The sequence below is a fragment of the Eubalaena glacialis genome, chromosome 17 (assembly GCF_028564815.1).
Source record: "Eubalaena glacialis isolate mEubGla1 chromosome 17, mEubGla1.1.hap2.+ XY, whole genome shotgun sequence".
Classification (NCBI taxonomy): Eukaryota; Metazoa; Chordata; class Mammalia; order Artiodactyla; family Balaenidae; genus Eubalaena; species Eubalaena glacialis.
In genome coordinates this window covers 15016781-15034233 of record NC_083732.1, presented here as the reverse complement: position 1 = coordinate 15034233, position 17453 = coordinate 15016781, and positions in this window count along the sequence as shown.

Sequence of the window (17453 nt, the reverse complement as noted above, 5' to 3'; positions counted from 1 at the left end):
TGGATCAGGGTCAGGGAGATGCCTTAATGTCTGTGACTGTCTCCATTTGGTTGACTCCTCTTATTTTGGTGAAGTTGTTCTGCTTTGTTAGCGGTGATTGAATTACCAATCGCCCATCTTCTCCTTGTGCCTTCTTAATTGTCCTGTATCACAGTGGGATCTCTCGTTCTGCTAATTCACTTTACCAACTGATAATTTAAAAAAATTTATTTTTTTAAATAATTTATTTTATTGAAGTATAGTTGATTTACAATGTTGTGTTAATTTCTGCTGTACAGCAAAGTGACTCAGTTTTTCATATATATACATTCTTTTTCATAATCTTTTCCATTATGGTTTATCATTGTTATTTATCCATCCTATATATAATAGTTTGCATCTGCTAATCCCACACTCCCAGTCCCTCCCACCCCCATCCCCCCTGCCCCTTGGCAACCACAAGTCTGTTCCCTATATCTATGAGTCTGTTTGGTAGATGAGTTCATTTGTGTTATATTATAGATTCCTCATGTAAGTGATATCATATGATATTTGTCTTTCTCTTTCTGACTTACTTCACTTAGTATGATAATCTCTAGGTCCATCCATAATGCTGCAAATGGCATTATTTCATTCTTTTATATGGCTGAGTAGTATTCCATTCTATATATGTAACACATCTTTATCCATTCTTCTGTCAATGGACATTTAGGTTGTTTCCATGTCTTGGCTATTGTGAATAGTATTGCTATGAACATAGGGGTGCATGTGTCTTTTTGAATTATAGTTTTGTCTGGATATATGCCCAGGAGTGGGATTGCTGGATCCTATGACAACTCTATTTTTAGTTTTTTGAGGAACCTCCATACTGTTTTCTATAGTGGCTGCACCAACTTACATTGCCACCAACAGTGTAGGAAGGTTCCCTTTTTTCCACATCTTATAGAATACTGTCCAAGTCCTTTTCCTTGCACTGAGTACAAGAATAGAAGCAGGAGATCCTCTACGGAGCCAAGGAGCGATAACAATGCTTTGGAATAGGGTCGTAGCAGTGAGAAGGAAGAGAACTGGGACAATTTGGTATATGCTGTAGAGGGAGGGTCAACAGGTCTTGCTGAAAGAATTATATATGGGAGGTGAGAGAAAGAGAATAATTATGGGGAATTCCTAGGTTTTGATCTGGGCAACTGGGAGGAAGGTGAGATGGGGAAAACCAAGACAGAAACAGCTTTATTTTTATTTTATATTATTGTATTTTATTTTATTTGTGTGTGTGCATGTGCATGTAGTGAAGTTGAAAATCAAAAGTTTTGCTCTGGACAAGTTAACCTTGAGCTACATGATAAATTAGGCATTAGAGATGTTGGTTGGCAACTGGACACACAAGTTTGGAACTCATAAGGGCTCAGAGGTGGGATATTGAGTTTGGGATTCACTAGCACATACGTGATCTTTGAGGACTGGGAGTGTTTGAGATCACCTGGGGGAAGAGTGTAGACAGAGAGAAGAGGGTCCTGGGACTAAGCCCTGGATAAGTTCCAATGCAGGCAACACTTATTATCAGTTATTTCCAATACATTTCTTTTCGTATTAGCGATCTCTTTACAAAACCTGAAGCTTCTATTTTATAGGATTGCCAGTCTCAGAGAGTATAAAAGAATTATGTGTTCCATATAATTTAGAACTGCTTATTTTGCCAAAAAAAAAATTCCATTAAGATGTGCAGTTATTCCTTGCCATTGCTTTATGAGAAGCCTTAACTTCTTAAGAGACCTGTAATTTTCCTTTTAATTTCTGATGTGAAGAGTCTCTCGAGAGATCTTAATCTGGTAATTACTGAAGCTTTATACTGGTTTCAACTTGCTAGAAAACATTTCAATTGGATACTATTAGGGGAAATGCTTTATATGTCTTTTTACACCTTCCTGTTCTCAAAGCATTTGTAAACACAGCAACTGAAGTTTCTTATCCAGGGAATAGCACACATTTGATTAAACAAGGTATAACTTGGATTTCCAAACCACTATCAGTACCCCCCAAGAACTGGTGTGGTAGAGCTTAGTAGACCCCAACCATCTTAATCCCACACTGATTTCTTGTTGAGACACGAAAATGCAGTTTATAAAAAGTTGGCAGAATGCTACAATGCTTTTACACACGTTCATTTGACAGAGACCGCCCGGAGAAAACACACACATACACAAAACAAGAACAACATATGCACAAATGGTTAAGTGCTCTCTGCTTCCCATGCCTTTTTTCCCACTACCATGTAATAAGTCTGTTTACAGGACATCTATAGGAAAGAACATACACTTAGTCCATATCCTTGACAGCTAAGCCTACTCTGGAATTTCATCACACCCTCACTGACACCCACAATGTGTAGGAGAAAAAAAGAATTGGATGTGGCTCTAAGTTTTACTCTCAGCTAATACAGAAGTTGCTTAATGCTTAACCGTGCTTTCTCCTTACCAGTAATGAATTCAGGCCTGGCTGGTGCCAGTGCTATTTGCTCCCACTGTAAATCTTCTAATGCCCCTGTAATGCTTTATTTTTTAGGTTTCCTCCTGATCTTCTTCTCACTGTGATTTAGCAGAAAAATCCACACACTGCCAAATGATCCTGTACAATTACAGGATTTATGGGGTGCTGAAACAGCCCTTGGGCAAGGCTATCAAAGGAAAGGAGCTATTCATTTATTCAGTAGTGTGTGGGTCTACAAAAGGAAATGGTCAAAATGGCAACTGTTTATTACCAGATTGAAAGAATTTCAATCTGCTGAGTAGGAGGAAACACAGGACTGTATACAAGGGTGAGGTGTGGTGTACAATTTTTCTCTCAGTGGATGGACTCTTTCTAAGACAATTGGCCCATTGAAGCCAGGGTCCCCTTGTTCTGTAGACGAAGAGTTGCTCCTTTATCCTGTCTCAAATTCTCTACTTGGGAGAAGATGTGAATGAAATGCAGATGTTTAGAAATATAAAAATCTCTTTTGCTGTGAGCACTTAAGCCTGGGAAGAAAGCCAGTGGAATCACTAATTCTGTTTTCTATTTGTTTTGTTTACTGAGAGGTTTTAGAGGTAAGAATATAAAACCTTATTAAAGAAGACTTGATAAATGTTATTTTTGTGAGCAAAAGTGCCTTTTGTTTCACAGTAGAATGGAAAACATACTGTTCTTAACCAAAGCTAGAGTTGTCTAACTACGTAGGTCAGAATCCATACCGATTAGAAATTGCCCTACTTTTAAAAGTATTTTTCCATCACAACATGAGTACTCGGAATCATTTGGTCTGACTTTCATAGTGGTGGGGAAGCTAGCATTTTCACATTTTTTCCCCGATTCATCACAATGATGCATGAAGAACTGCATCATTAAAGCCAAGCCTTGTACCAGGGACACGAAAGAGCACGCTCTGGTCTTGTGGAGATAGGCACAGTTCACTGCTCTTTCAGTGCGTGAGCTGTATCTGCTGGCCAATATTCTGCCCAACGATTCTAACCCTACAGCTTACTCCATAACCCTATAACCTGGTGATGTGGAATTTTACAGGCGCTGATACTTTCTGCAAGATTGGTGAGAACATGTCATAAGTCAATATTTACAATGATCTCTGAGGTGGTTGGCATTACTCTAGCCCACTCTGTTGGTCTCTGTCCCACTGTTTTTTTAAATCAAAGGACACCACAGAAGAGTGGACAGTCGCGTACACTCTAGCTGTCCCTAGTAAAGGCCTGGAAAAAGGACAGTTTGGATGGGATCTAAGGCCACACCATCAGCCCAAGGAAGATGTCACGAATAACGTTTATGGGGTGATGTACTGAAAGGGACACCAAGTAGTAACCCAGTCCTTACTGGATCTTTTCAGGGACGTTTATTCAAACCAGTCCGAAAAGATCTGTGCCTAGCTTTCTTGTCAAAAATTTGTATAGACGGTTATTTAAATTCTTCACCTGTGGAAGCATTCCAACCTCTCCCAATGAGTAGAATGCTAAACACCAACTTTTAATGTCCCATCCAAAGGAAATACTGTATCTGAGAGGCACTCATGTATATCTTACCGTAACCTTACACATTTCTTCCCAGCCTTTGTGGCTAGCGATGGAGGGTGGCTGGATCTAAATGCTAAAAGTCCAGGTGTTAGCTTGTGTTCATTCCCAGGATCATAAGTGTCTGCAAAAGCCTGTGAGACTGTGTGAAGGGAATAGTCTTTCATGTAATTTCTATGATTTAAAAAAAAAAATGTCCTTCTTCAAGCCTAAAACTGAGAGGCTTTTCCAAGGTTTTTAGGTGGTTGTTAGACAAGTGGCTGAAACACGTTCTTTTGTTTCCCATTTAAGTCAGCTCAGGCACAAGAAAATGACATTAATTTCAACTTGAATTGAGCGGTACTTAAATCAAGAAGTTGAAAAGCTACTTGAGCCTGCGGTGATAATAAGGGCTTTCACGTATTAAGCCAGGCAGCGCGCTTTCCCCCTCACCAGCACTTGCATTTACTCCATTCTATAGACAAGAAAATTGAGGCTCAGAGACTCTCAACCAGGGTTCCAAGGTCAGTAAGTAGCTGAGCCTGCATTTGATACCAGAGCCTGTGTTCTCCTAGGACCTTTTTTCTCTAAGGCTTCCTATCTAACCTAAACTCAAAATGAAATAGAAAATCAAACAAAAAAGTCAATATCTAGATAAATATAGGTAGACAAATGGGATTTTCAGATTACAAAACTCTTTGGCTAGGTTTTTGTTTGTTTGATTATCTATACTATCATCTTAGTTCATTACTTAGCTGTGCCAGTGTAAAATTTAGGGTCTGTGAAAGCATCATCTGCTTCCCTTGAGGGTATTGTGGTTAGCTGTGAGTTCATAATTTAAGCACCTAGTTGGTATTGGTTAGTGGCTCTCTGTAGCACCATTTATACTCTATATTGGGTATCTTTAGATGACTAATGTTGCAAACTAAAAAGGCTCTTTATCAATATACCAGTACATCTGAATGTATATTTTTGTATACTTTTTCCTTTCTCTCTCTCTTTTTGGTAATGGCTCTTGGAGCTTCCTGCTGAACATCAATATTTTCAGGGATGGTTCCAGCTTCCTTTTGGGTCCCTTGGAGAAATGCACATGTCGGCCATGATCTCAGCTGCTCTCCCTCTAAAGATGGTAACAAGTTTCAGTTGAAAGAAGTTTAGAGTGTGCCTCTTTGCCAAAGAAAACAAATCCAGTATCTCTCTAATGGGTTTGTTTTGCCGAACTTTAAAAGGAAGACTGTACTAAAATGGTGTCTTTCACCTCAAGTTTTCAAACACTGCTAGAATTAAAGGAATGATAAACTTTCCCATTTCTTTGGATCTTATAACTTGTCCGGGTGATATGTGAAGACATGTCTGAAGACTATTCTGTGGTCACCTCAGTGTCACAGACACATACAGGTATGTCCCCCTCTCCTTCACCGCCCTCTACCCCACCATCTTTTACTCTCAGGAACTTGGTCTTTTAAGGAACAGGTTTTGCTTTTGTGCTCTGAAGTCAAATGCTCTCCATAGGATTCTAACAAATGTTTTAGATGTACCATGGGCAAATCTTCATCTATTTTGGATTATCAATGTTTTCGTTTTTATTGTAGTTCTTAGAAGCCAGGGGAATTATTATGAAACCAGAAGAGTTAAAAGAAAAATTTAGGTTTTTAAAATCCATATCCTCCAAGATTTCCATCCACAGTAAAGCCTTCATTGAATGCCCCAAGAGGAATTGGTGGCTCATGTATTTGCTCCTGTTACACGTTTTATTCTTCCTTGTATTGTATATTAGTTTCTTACATTTCTGTATTTCCTTTTTCCTCTACAGTGATCTGTACAAAATAATTCAATAAATGCTTTCTGAATGAATGTATGTTGAATGAATTTTAGGGACGTGAAATAGTGCATATAAATAAAATTAATGTACTAGTAGTTGATATTATGTGTAACATGAAATTACTTTCTGAAATTTATCAAAAGGTACTTAATTTTTAAAGAAATCACAGAGCTCTTAATATGTGGTCACATCAAGTCAGCATTCATACAAATTAAGAACTCTGTCAACTTTCAGATGTCTACATTGAAGGATCAGGAACTCAGAATTCAAAACACAAATTTCCAGGCTTCTATGGATTTAAATTATTAAATGAATATATTTGGAGGTGGTTATAGGGCTGAAAAGTAATCTATGTAATTAAAGCTTTCTTTCTCTAGTAGCTGAGTAAGTTTAAATTCCATGTCTTTGTACTGAACAATTGGGGAGTAAAGGGTGGGCTTGAAGCAGTCTTCACAAATAAGCTCAGGATTCAAAATTTGCAAAGAAAATTTTTTTAAAAATTTGCAAAAGACTTATCTGAGACAAAAGACTTTTGTCTTTTACCAGATTTATCTGATATAATAAAAACCCACCTATTATTTTATAAAGGCTACCATGTCTTAAAATTAACAATGGTTAGTAAACTATAACTGTGGAAAGGAAACAACTGTTCATTGAATGCCATCTGTGGATCAGGTACTATGGTAGGTCTTTTACATATTCATAATGAGTATAATAAAAGTTTATTATAACTTTACAAAGGGCCTAACATTTTTCTAACTGTTTTACGTATATTCACTCCTTTAATCTTGACCACAATCCTATTAAGTATCATTACTCTCATCCCCGTTTCACACTACAAGAGATTGAAGCATAGAGAAGTAAAGGGACTTCCCAGAGTCACGGTGCTAGCAAGTGGCAGAGCCGTGGGAGTGTCAGTCGCCCAGAGCTGCTCTAACAAAGTAACACAAACTCCGTGGCTTAAAACAGCAGAAACTTACTGCTCACATTCTGAAGCCTGGAAGTCCAAAATCAAGGTGTCTGTAGTGTCATGCTGTCTCTGAAACCTGCGGGGAAATTCCTTCCTGGTTTCATCTAGCTTCTGATGTTTGCCTGCAATACTCGTCATTCCTTGGCTTATAGTTCCAACACTCCAATCTCTGCCTTCATTGTCACCTGTCTTCTTGTGTGTCTCTCCTTTTCTCATAAAGACGTTAGTCATATTGGAGTAAGGACTCATCCAGCTCCGGTATGGCCTCATCTTAACTAATTCCATCTGCAATGATCCTCTTTCCAAATCAGGTCTCATTCTGAGGTAGTGGGAGTTTGGACTTCAACACATCTTCTGGGGGACACAATTCAACCCATAACACCCCCCATATCCATGTTTATTTGTTTATTTTAAACACTGCATTCTGCTATGTCTTTTTCTGTGAGGTAATGTTTTCCATTTCAATGATTCTTTATTAAACTTTGTTGTATATTGTGCACCATGAAAACAGTTCGGGTGGGTAAACGTTTTAAAAATACATTTTATCCTTAAATGAAATACAAAGTAAGAACATAGTGACTCTATTATAACTTTGTTATTCTTATAAAAAAATTAAATCCATTTTTCCTAGTGCTTCTCTGTACATTTAAAAATAGGTACCACAGTAGGCTTCGTTATTTTTTAATGCCTAAAGGCAGTGGTTATCAACTATTTTCCACCTTAACCCACTTAATGGACATGGCATGCTCCAATGAGTAATAGTGGCTTCAACGATTCACAAGTGGACCAGGGAGATGTGAAGTGTCTGAGTCTCCTGTAGGGGAAGCATATCGAGGAGAAATTTACTCCCTAAGTGATCTGGAGATGCTTCCAGAGGGGAAAACCTGTCTGCCTCACTCATCCCCTAACCCAGGGGAGAACTATTGCCTTAAGCTTGGTGCGGTAGAATACAATTGAATTCTCACTTCATATGAAAAAGAAATGAGGAAAATATTCACTTTTCTTCTTAGAAATGCTTCCTTTTTTTCTTGCATTTAATTACATGAATTGTTTAAAAACGTACACAATTTTTAGGGAATAGGTTTCAAAAGGAATTTATTTTCTTTCACAAAATTTAAAGTATCAACTATATATAAATGAAAAGGCACCTTGAATAAGGGATGAAATAACAATATTATGTGATGAACACATAAGAAATACTTCTAATTTGGCAAAATGCTCCAAGTTCTCTAGTATACTATATTTCTTCTCCAGTATTTAGCTAATTTTTGGTTGTAATGAAATCTCCTCTCCTGGTTATCCTTCATCCTTTGATGGCTTTCCTGTTTCTGCCCAACAGGTAATCATAGCAGAATCACACTAGGATCCCTTCTCTTCTTGGTTTGTATAGTTTCCTTATGTACTGTCACCCAGCCCCACAGTATAAAATACCTATATGTGCCAATTTCTCCCAAATACTTTTCTTTAGCTTTGATCTCTCTCCTGGTCACCAGACTGGTATATGACACTCCCTCCTTGGTATTTCTGCTTGTTTAATAGACTTCTTGGACTTAAAGCAGGAGTCTTGATTTTCACCTTCTCCCATATGGTTTATCCTTCCAGTTTTCCCATCTCAGAAAATGACACACCCATTCTCATCTGGACAGCAGCTGTAGCCTCCTAACTGGTCTCCTACTTCCAATAATGATTCCTCTTCAGTCCATTTCTCCCTCAACAGCTAAGGAGATCTCTCAAAACCATAAATCAATGATGTTCTTCCCCGGAGTAAAATCTTCCAATGAATCGTTCTCTATTGTGTTTACAATAAAATTCAGACTTTTACCTTTGCCTCTAAAATCCTACAGAATGTGATCTCTCTCTACTTACATCTTTGACCTCATTTTCTACCGTATTTCTCTTGTTATTACTCTCTAGGCCATTGATTTTTATTCATTGAACACTAAGCTTCTTCCTGCCTATGAGCATTGTTACTAAGTCTTCAGCATCTTCCTATGGGTGGCTCTTTCTTGTCATTTGATTCTCAGTTCAAGTATGATCTCAGTCAATTCCAAGTAGCCACACAGTTACTTTCTATCTCATCACCAGATTTGGATTCTCCACCAAGTGCTTCTTAATACCTGATAACTTCTTGTTTATTTACTTAGTGGTGTATTGCCTCTTTCCCCCTTATCCTACCAGAGTGGAATCTTGTCTGACATCTTACTGTAGCCAACCTGCCTACCACAGTGCCTGGCATCAGATAGGCACTCATTAACTCTTCATCCATGAACTTAACAATTCTTCAATGAGTGTCTACCCTGTACCAGGTACTCTGTTGAGAGCTAGGATTCAATGGTCATCAAGATCTAGTTCCTGCCCTCTCAGAGGGCTAGAGCTTAGTGGGAGAGACAAATGAACATGTAATTATGATGCAGTATAAATGCTATAGTAGACACAAGCACAGGGTGTACACGCCCTATTCCTAAGTCAAAATTGATAGACTAGAAACTATCATCTTGTCAATGTGATTGGGAACATACATCCCTAAACGCATTATTTTACACTTTTCCGCACTGAAATTTCCTTGGATGATTTGTACCTCTTTCTAGGTGTTTTGAGTTGCCTTTCCTCCTTCACTATTTAGAACTGTGAATCTCTATTGTGATTATACATTGGAATCACCTTAAAATTTTGTTTTAAATACTTATGCCTGGATCCCATCCCCAGAAAATTTGATTCAATTGTTCTGGGGTGTGGCTTGAACACTGGGATTTAAAAAAATCTCCCCAAGTGCTTCGGATGTGCAGCCAGGGTTGAGAACAATTGCTCTAGATGTCTTATTCCTCATTGTATAGTCTGGGGATAATCAGCCTCTGCATCACCTGGGAATTGGTTAGAAATGTAGAATCTCAGACCCCATCCCAGACCCACTGCATCCAACCTGCATTTTAACAAGATAGCTTTCTTTGGTCTAGAAGACCCTAGTGTTATTCCCCAAACTTGTAGATCTCACTGTACATTTCTTCCTCAAAATCATTTAGAAACATGATAATTGAGAAAAGTCCCCAAATCTGTCTCTAGGAGACCTGGTTGTTAACACTTTTCACCCAAAGAACTGCTCTTTTCTACCATCTATTGCTTATTGTCTTTAAACAAGATCTCTATACATGACCAACATTTTTTTTTTTCACAGTTTCAAAGTATTTATTTTAAAACAAGCTTTCCTGTGGAAACATGTAAGTAACTTTATGAAATTTTAAATAAAATATTTCTGGCATCTTCTCCTCATGCATAAGCATCCTCACACTCACACACACAAAATCAAAGATGTAGAGAAATAATTAAATCTATAGATTAGGAAATAGGAAGTGAATAAGGTAAAGGAATATTACACACATGCTAAGATATAAAGTTTTAAGTTTAAAACAAATAGCTGATTCACTTTGTTATAAAGCAGAAACTAACACACCATTGTAAAGCAATTATACTCCAATAAAGATGTTAAAAAAAAAAAAAAAATTCCAGAGGGCTATTTGGTAAGGTGAGAGAATCTGTAATGTCATAAGTTTTTGTTTTAAATTTTCTATTTCTCAAAAAGTTGTATAATAAATTTTATTTCTACAGGACTAAACTTTTGAAATTCATTTTGTGTTTTAATTTGAGCAACTACTCTGTGTTTCTGTTCCTACTATTGCATGTTGAAACCATCAATGAGTTCTCAATTCTGAAGTCCACAGAAGCGTTTTCCTATCCTTCTTATTTATTTACTTAACTTTATTTAAAAAAAAGATTGTATATGTTTAAGGTGCACGACATGATGATTTATACACGTATGCATTGTGAAATGATTACTATAATCAAGCTAGTTAACATATCTTCTTACACAGTTACCATTTTGTGTGTGTGTGATCAGAGCACATGAAATCTACTCGGCAAATTTCCAGTATTCAGCACATTTTCTGTCCTTCTTTATGGTCCAGCAAGGAAGATTTAAAAAATGGTTGACTCAAAAGAGATTAAGGTGTTCTTTAATATTTCATCCTCAATAGGAGTCATTATCCAAGCAAAACTTCTTTTCTTTTTTTCAAGTCACATCCCGTGTGGAAGGTCTGTATACTTATATACACCAATTATAAAAAAATGTAACCACTGAGGTGCAATAAAAAGATATTTCCAGTTTCATCCAAATATCCTCATTAGATTTGCTTCTCCAATTACAGATGAGACTCCAGGAAAGAACATCTGGGAATGGATGGGCGTGATTTCTGAGACATGCAGAGTGTTAGACTCTATAAATTTTAATTCTGTGTCTGAAGGCAAAGGGATATTTATATTTAAAAAAGAAAACACCTTAAAGAATGTTTCAAACTCATTGACATTAGAAAAGGATATTAAATATTCCAGGGAAAATGATCAATAATGAGGCAGTTAAATAAACTGAAAGAAACTCTGCCTCTGAAACCTTAGGGAAGAAATTGAAATGACATCTAAAACCCACAGCAAAAAAAAAGTTAGCTGGGAAAAGCACCTGGCCCCAACAATGCTATGACTGAGCTCATAAAAGTGGAGGGCAATTATGTAGCTAGTACCCTGTAAAATTGGTCAGTGCACATGGAAAAACAGAGGAATAGCCAGAAGCCTGGGACAAATCAAACGGTAAAGACTAAATAAGGGAGAACGGAGAGCAAGAAAGGTTCACAGATCGGGCCCGGGAAAGCTCCCTGATTTCCCATCAATCCAGCTACATGCCACAAATGCTTCAATAAACTATTTTAAGCACAAGATGTACAAGACAGTCCCAGGAGGAGAAAGGAGAAGTAAGGGACGTTTTCAGAAAGAAAGCCGAACTACCTAATTAACTGCAGCAATGGAAGTGGAGTCATCTTAACGTCTTGATTATCTTTATATGATTGAGCTGCAAGCTCTCCATCAAGAGGACAGTTTTATAATGAAGAGATTGTTCTGCAACTACACATTTTATTTAGCCCACTCCTCCTCTCATAATGGAGTCAGCCTAGAAGCTGTGGGTCGTAAGATGTACGGTGGATATTGAAATTGACTTCACGCAGGTTATACCAATCATCACTATCATATGGGAATCCATCACTGTGTCACGAGAAACAACACAGAAGGAGTGGCAAAGAAAGTGACCAAAAAGCAGCGACTGGCACAATTTGCTGATTAAATGGATGAAATTAATAAATTTCCTTTGGTTGGGCACTTAACTCATTTTCAAGTTGACATTATTGTAATTAATGCTACCATAAATTTGCCCTAAATTCTGTTTCCCCACACTTAAGAGCCTGTCTTAAGGCATAAATTCCAAGGAGTGGAATTTATAGACTAAAAGACATTAAACTTTTGGAATCTTTTACTAAATTCTCCTAAGTACGTCTGTATCTATTGATAACCCCCTAATGTCAGAGAGTTCCCTTTCCCCTGCATCCTTGTAAACATCCTTGTAAACACTGTGTGTAATCATTTGAAAAATGCATCTTTCTTATGCAAAAAATACATAGTATTACATTTTAATTTACTTTGCATCCCTTTCATTACTTGTGAAGCTGGACATTTATTTTCTATGTCAATTGACCCATTTTTTTAAAATATAGGGGCTATTCTTCTTTTCCTTATTCATTTGTAAGTTCTCTTTATATGTACTTGAAGTGCCTGAAATCTGTGAGGACTTTGGTGGGGCTACTGAAACAACAACATAATATTTATGATCTGGGAGTGCACTTCTCACACGCTCATTTGTGGGGTTATCGCTGCGGCATGGCATAATCATGATGGTAGCTGTTACAATTAAACCCATTGGTTCAAAACACAGTAGCTGAAAATTACTGAAATGCTTGATTACAACATTAATACATTAAATAAATGAATATAGCTGTTTTTTTTCTTCTGAGAAAATGTAGTTGTTAGAATTGCAAAGAATTAGAATTATCAAATAATTAAAGAAAGACTATGGTCTTTCAAAAATCATCTTCATGGATAAACAAATGAATTTAGATTAGCACATCAAGTTTTAAGTAGGATGAGCTCCATGTTTTATTCTTCTGTTAATTTCCTTAGCAAACTTTTTTCATGGATACCCCAAAGATAAAATTCAGCATTTAGACAGAATCCTGGATTAGGAAGTGGGGAAGATTGACAGGAATTATTTATGTTTTACCATCCTGATGGAGTGATAATTTGAAATTTAAATAGTTACAGGAAAAGAAAATTAAGGAAAAGCAACTATTTTTAAAAATGATTACATGATTAATTGTAATTTCATGAGTACGAAAGACATGAGGCTTTCTTTGAATCTTATTACTGTAGCAGATATAGAATAAGTGATGTTGATTTGTCAGCATTCTGTCTCATTCTAGAGTTACTAATGGGTTGAACAGTGTGTTCTATGAGGCAAGGTTTACTTAAAATATCGAAGAAGTGGTGTACCACCAAGCCAAAAGTACCAATGGTTGGATGAGTCAGTGATTGGTAGGACGTGATTTAAAGTTTTGGCTCCCTCTAAGAGAAATGAAGATAAGAATATCTTATCTTAGAGTTGCGTTATTTTCCTTTTTATTAAAATTAATTTTTATTGGAGTATAGTCGATTTACAATGTTGTGTTAGTTTCTGCTGTACAGCAAAGTGAATCAGTTATGCATACACATATATCCACTCTTTTTTAGATTCTATTCCATATAGGTTATTACAGAGTATTGAGTAGAGTTCCCTGTGCTATACAGCAGGTTATAATTAGTTATCTATTTTATATATAGTAATGTGTATATGTCAATCCCAAGCTCCCAGTTTATCCCTCCCCCCCTTTTCCTCTTGGTAACTATAAGCTTATTTTCTACATCTGTGACTCTATTTCTGTTTTGTAAATAGGTTCATTTGCACCATTTTTTTAGATTCCACATATAAGCAATATCTTGTGATATTTGTCTTTCTCTGTCTGACTTACTTCACTTAGTATGATAATCTCTAGGTCCATCCATGTCACTGCAAGTGGCATTATTTAGTTCTTTTTTAAGGCTGAGTAATATTCCATTGTGTGTATATATATATATATATATATACATATATATATACACACATACATACCACATCTTCTTTATCCATTCCTCCGTCGATGGACATTTAGGTTGCTTCCACGTCCTGGCTAATGTAAATAGAGCTGCAATGAACATTGTGGTACATGACTCTTTTTGAATTATGGTTTTCTCAGGGTATATGCCCAGTAGTGGGATTGCTGGGTCGTATGGTAGTTCTATTTTTAGTTTTTTAAGGAACCTCCATACTGTTCTCCATAGTGGCTGTACCAATTTACATTCCCACCAACAGTGTAAGAGCGTTCCCTTTTCTCCACACCCTCTCCAGCATTTATTGTTTGTAGATTTTTTGGTGATGGTCATTCTGACCGTTGTGAGGTGTGATACCTCATTGAATATACTTCATATACTTCCTAAGAATATACTCCTTATCCTAGAGTTAGGTTATTTTCTGGATCCCTTTTATAGGAGAAAACTGCTGTCTACTTCAAAACACTGATGGGTCTCTATTACCTGTGAAGATTACAGTTAAATTCCTTTTTGATGATCACCAAAAAGCAAATCGACATCCTTTGCTCTTGCTGTCACTTCTGGTACTAACAGAATGAATTGTTGTTTTTTTTTTTTTTTAATTTTATTTATTTATTTATTTTTGGCTGTGTTGGGTCCTCATTTCTGTGCGAAGGCTTTCTCTAGTTGCGGCGAGCGGGGGCCACTCTGCATCGCAGTGTGCGGGCCTCTCACTATCGCGGCCTCTCTTGTTGCGGAGCACAGGCTCCAGACGCGCAGGCTCAGTAGTTGTGGCTCACGGGCCCAGTTGCTCCGCGGCATGTGGGATCTTCCCAGACCAGGGCTCGAACCTGTGTCCCCTGCATTGGCAGGCAGATTCTCAACCACTGCGCCACCAGGGAAGCCCATGAATTGTTTTTGTAACCCGTGGTTGGGTGAGATTGGCTCATCAGCCACATGTACTTGTTAGCCCTGGCAGAAGCACTGTTTTTCTTAGTGCAGTAGTGGAACTAGATATAAGTAGCCACTGTTTAAGAGGACTTAGATTTGAGTCCTGATTCATAGAAAAGAGAATTCTCAGATGCCTTCAATAAATACTTTGGCTTCTTCATGACCCTGGCCCCATGGTCATTTCAACCAGGTAATGTATCTTTGAAGAATCCCATTCTCTCCTTGGGCATCTTTTATAAACACATCTGACTGTAAATTCCCAATTATTGATTCTCTTTCTACCTCTTGACATTGCAAAAAAATTCCAGTCTTTATCCCTGAAGAGATTTTGCATGTCTCTCTGAGTCTTTTCTTGTAAGAACTTATTTATTTAGCCATCTTCTGGAGGGGTTTTAGAGATCCTTACTATTTCAGTGTTTCTCTGAATGCACACTAAATAGTCTTTATGCCTCTCTAAGGTAGCATCCACTACTTTACATAATAGTCTGCCCATTATTTCACCAATGAAAAACAACATTCTCACCTATTATAATACACATCATACTTTTAACATAGCCTAATACCATACTACCTTTCTTGGATGTTGTGTTATATTGTTAAAGTTGCTGATAGCTCCAACCCTAAAATTTCTCCTTCTATATTCTATTACTCTGTAGTTATTACAGTAGTTTTCAACTGGGGACGATTTTGTCCTCCCCCACCAAGGGACATTTGGCAACGTCTAGAGACTTTTTTGGTTGTCAAATTGGTATAGGAAGTTCTACTGGCATCTAGTGGGAAGAGGCCAAGGATGTGCTGAATATCCCACAACTCCCTGGACAGCCCCCATGACAAGGAATTATCTGGTCCAAAATGTTAATAGTGCCGAATTTGAGAAATCCTGAGTTAATATTTTAGATGCAAACACAGACACTTTCAGATAAAAATTCAATTTGATTTCGTCCCCTTTTCATATGTCAAGATTCTGCCTCTCATTTACTGTTTGACCTTGCATAAGAAATTTGCCTTTTCTGAACCTTGATGGTCTCATCTGTAAAATGGGTGCTATAGATCGAATTGTCCCCCCTCCCTAATTCATACATTGAACTCTAACCCCCAGTATCTCAGAATTCGACTGTATTTGAAGACTAGGACTCTAAAGAGATAATTAAATTAAAATGAGGCTGTTAGGGTGGGCCTTAATCCAATCTGACCAGTGCCTTTACATAAAGCGGAGATAAGAACACACAGAGAGACGCCAGGGACACTAGTGCTCAGAGGTACGACCATGTGAAGAGGCAGCAGGAGACTGGCCATGTGCAAGCCGAGGAAAGAGGCCTCAGAGGAAACCAGTCCGGTTAGCCTCTTGATCTTGAACTTCCAGCCTCCAGAACTGTGAGAAAATAAATTTGTTATTTAAGCCACCCAGTCCGTGGTGTTTTGTTATGGCAGCCCCAGCAAACTAATACAACTGGGGTAAAATGATGGCTGCCCTGCCAGTCACACAAGATTACTGCGAGGATATAGTGAGATAATATTTATGAAAGCACTTTGAAAAAGATGAAGTAATACATCAATTTTGACTCAGTTAATTTTAGTATATTTTTAATGATGAGAATCTTTTCTATAAGGATAAAAAGTAAGCTAAGAGACTAGAAAATACATAAATGTATACATTTTCTGGAATAACTGTCCCTAGGTAGATGTTCTAGGAATGGTAGGATGGCTTTGTTCCAGGGTCATCTGTCTTTTTCAGGACTACATGTTGATTTTGGGGGTCCTAGGCACTTTTGCTTTTGTGGGTCCCTTCTTCCATAAAAAATATTAAAGACCATATTTTTTTTTTGCATTTTTTTTTAATTGAATCATCTTTTTCCCTTTATTTATTTATTTATTAATTTATTATTTATGGCTGTGTTGGGTCTTCGCTTCTGTGCGAGGGCTTTCTCCAGTTGCGGCAAGTGGGGGCCACTCTTCATCGCGGTGCGCGGGCCTCTCACTATCGCGGCCTCTCTTGTTGCGGAGCACAGGCTCCAGACACGCAGGCTCAGCAGTTGTGGCTCACGGGCCTAGTTGCTCCGCAGCATGTGGGATCTTCCCAGACCAGGGCTCGAACCCGTGTCCCCTGCATTAGCAGACAGATTCTCAACCACTGCGCCACCAGGGAAGCCCCTAAAGACCATATTTTACAATTGCATTGGCATAAAGGTGACTATAATACAGGCTGGACTGATTATATATTCATTGTTATTATATTGAATTTTTATTTTGGTTTAAAAGAAATTTAAATGAAAACATTATAATGGTCCCCTAGAAGTACTGTATACAGTGCCTACTGAAGTCTACACTGCACTGGTCTTATTGCTCTGAGGTCCTCAACATGCAGCATCTGCTATGGGACCTAAAATGGTTGTTTGTCTCTCACCATCAAGTCCACATTCCTTTGTGTAAAGGGGGCAGATGGAAGGTCTGTGCCCATGCATTAAATGAGAATACTCCAAGAGTGGCATACATCATTTCTGCACACATCCTATTGACCAAAGTTTAGTCATATTGCCCCACTTTGCTACAAGGGAGGCTGGAAAATATAGTTTTAGCCTGGTATCTATATGTTAAGATCATTAACAGACATCTGGTCATGTCTAAAACATCCATAATACACTCTGTCCATGCCAAAAGTCCTTGA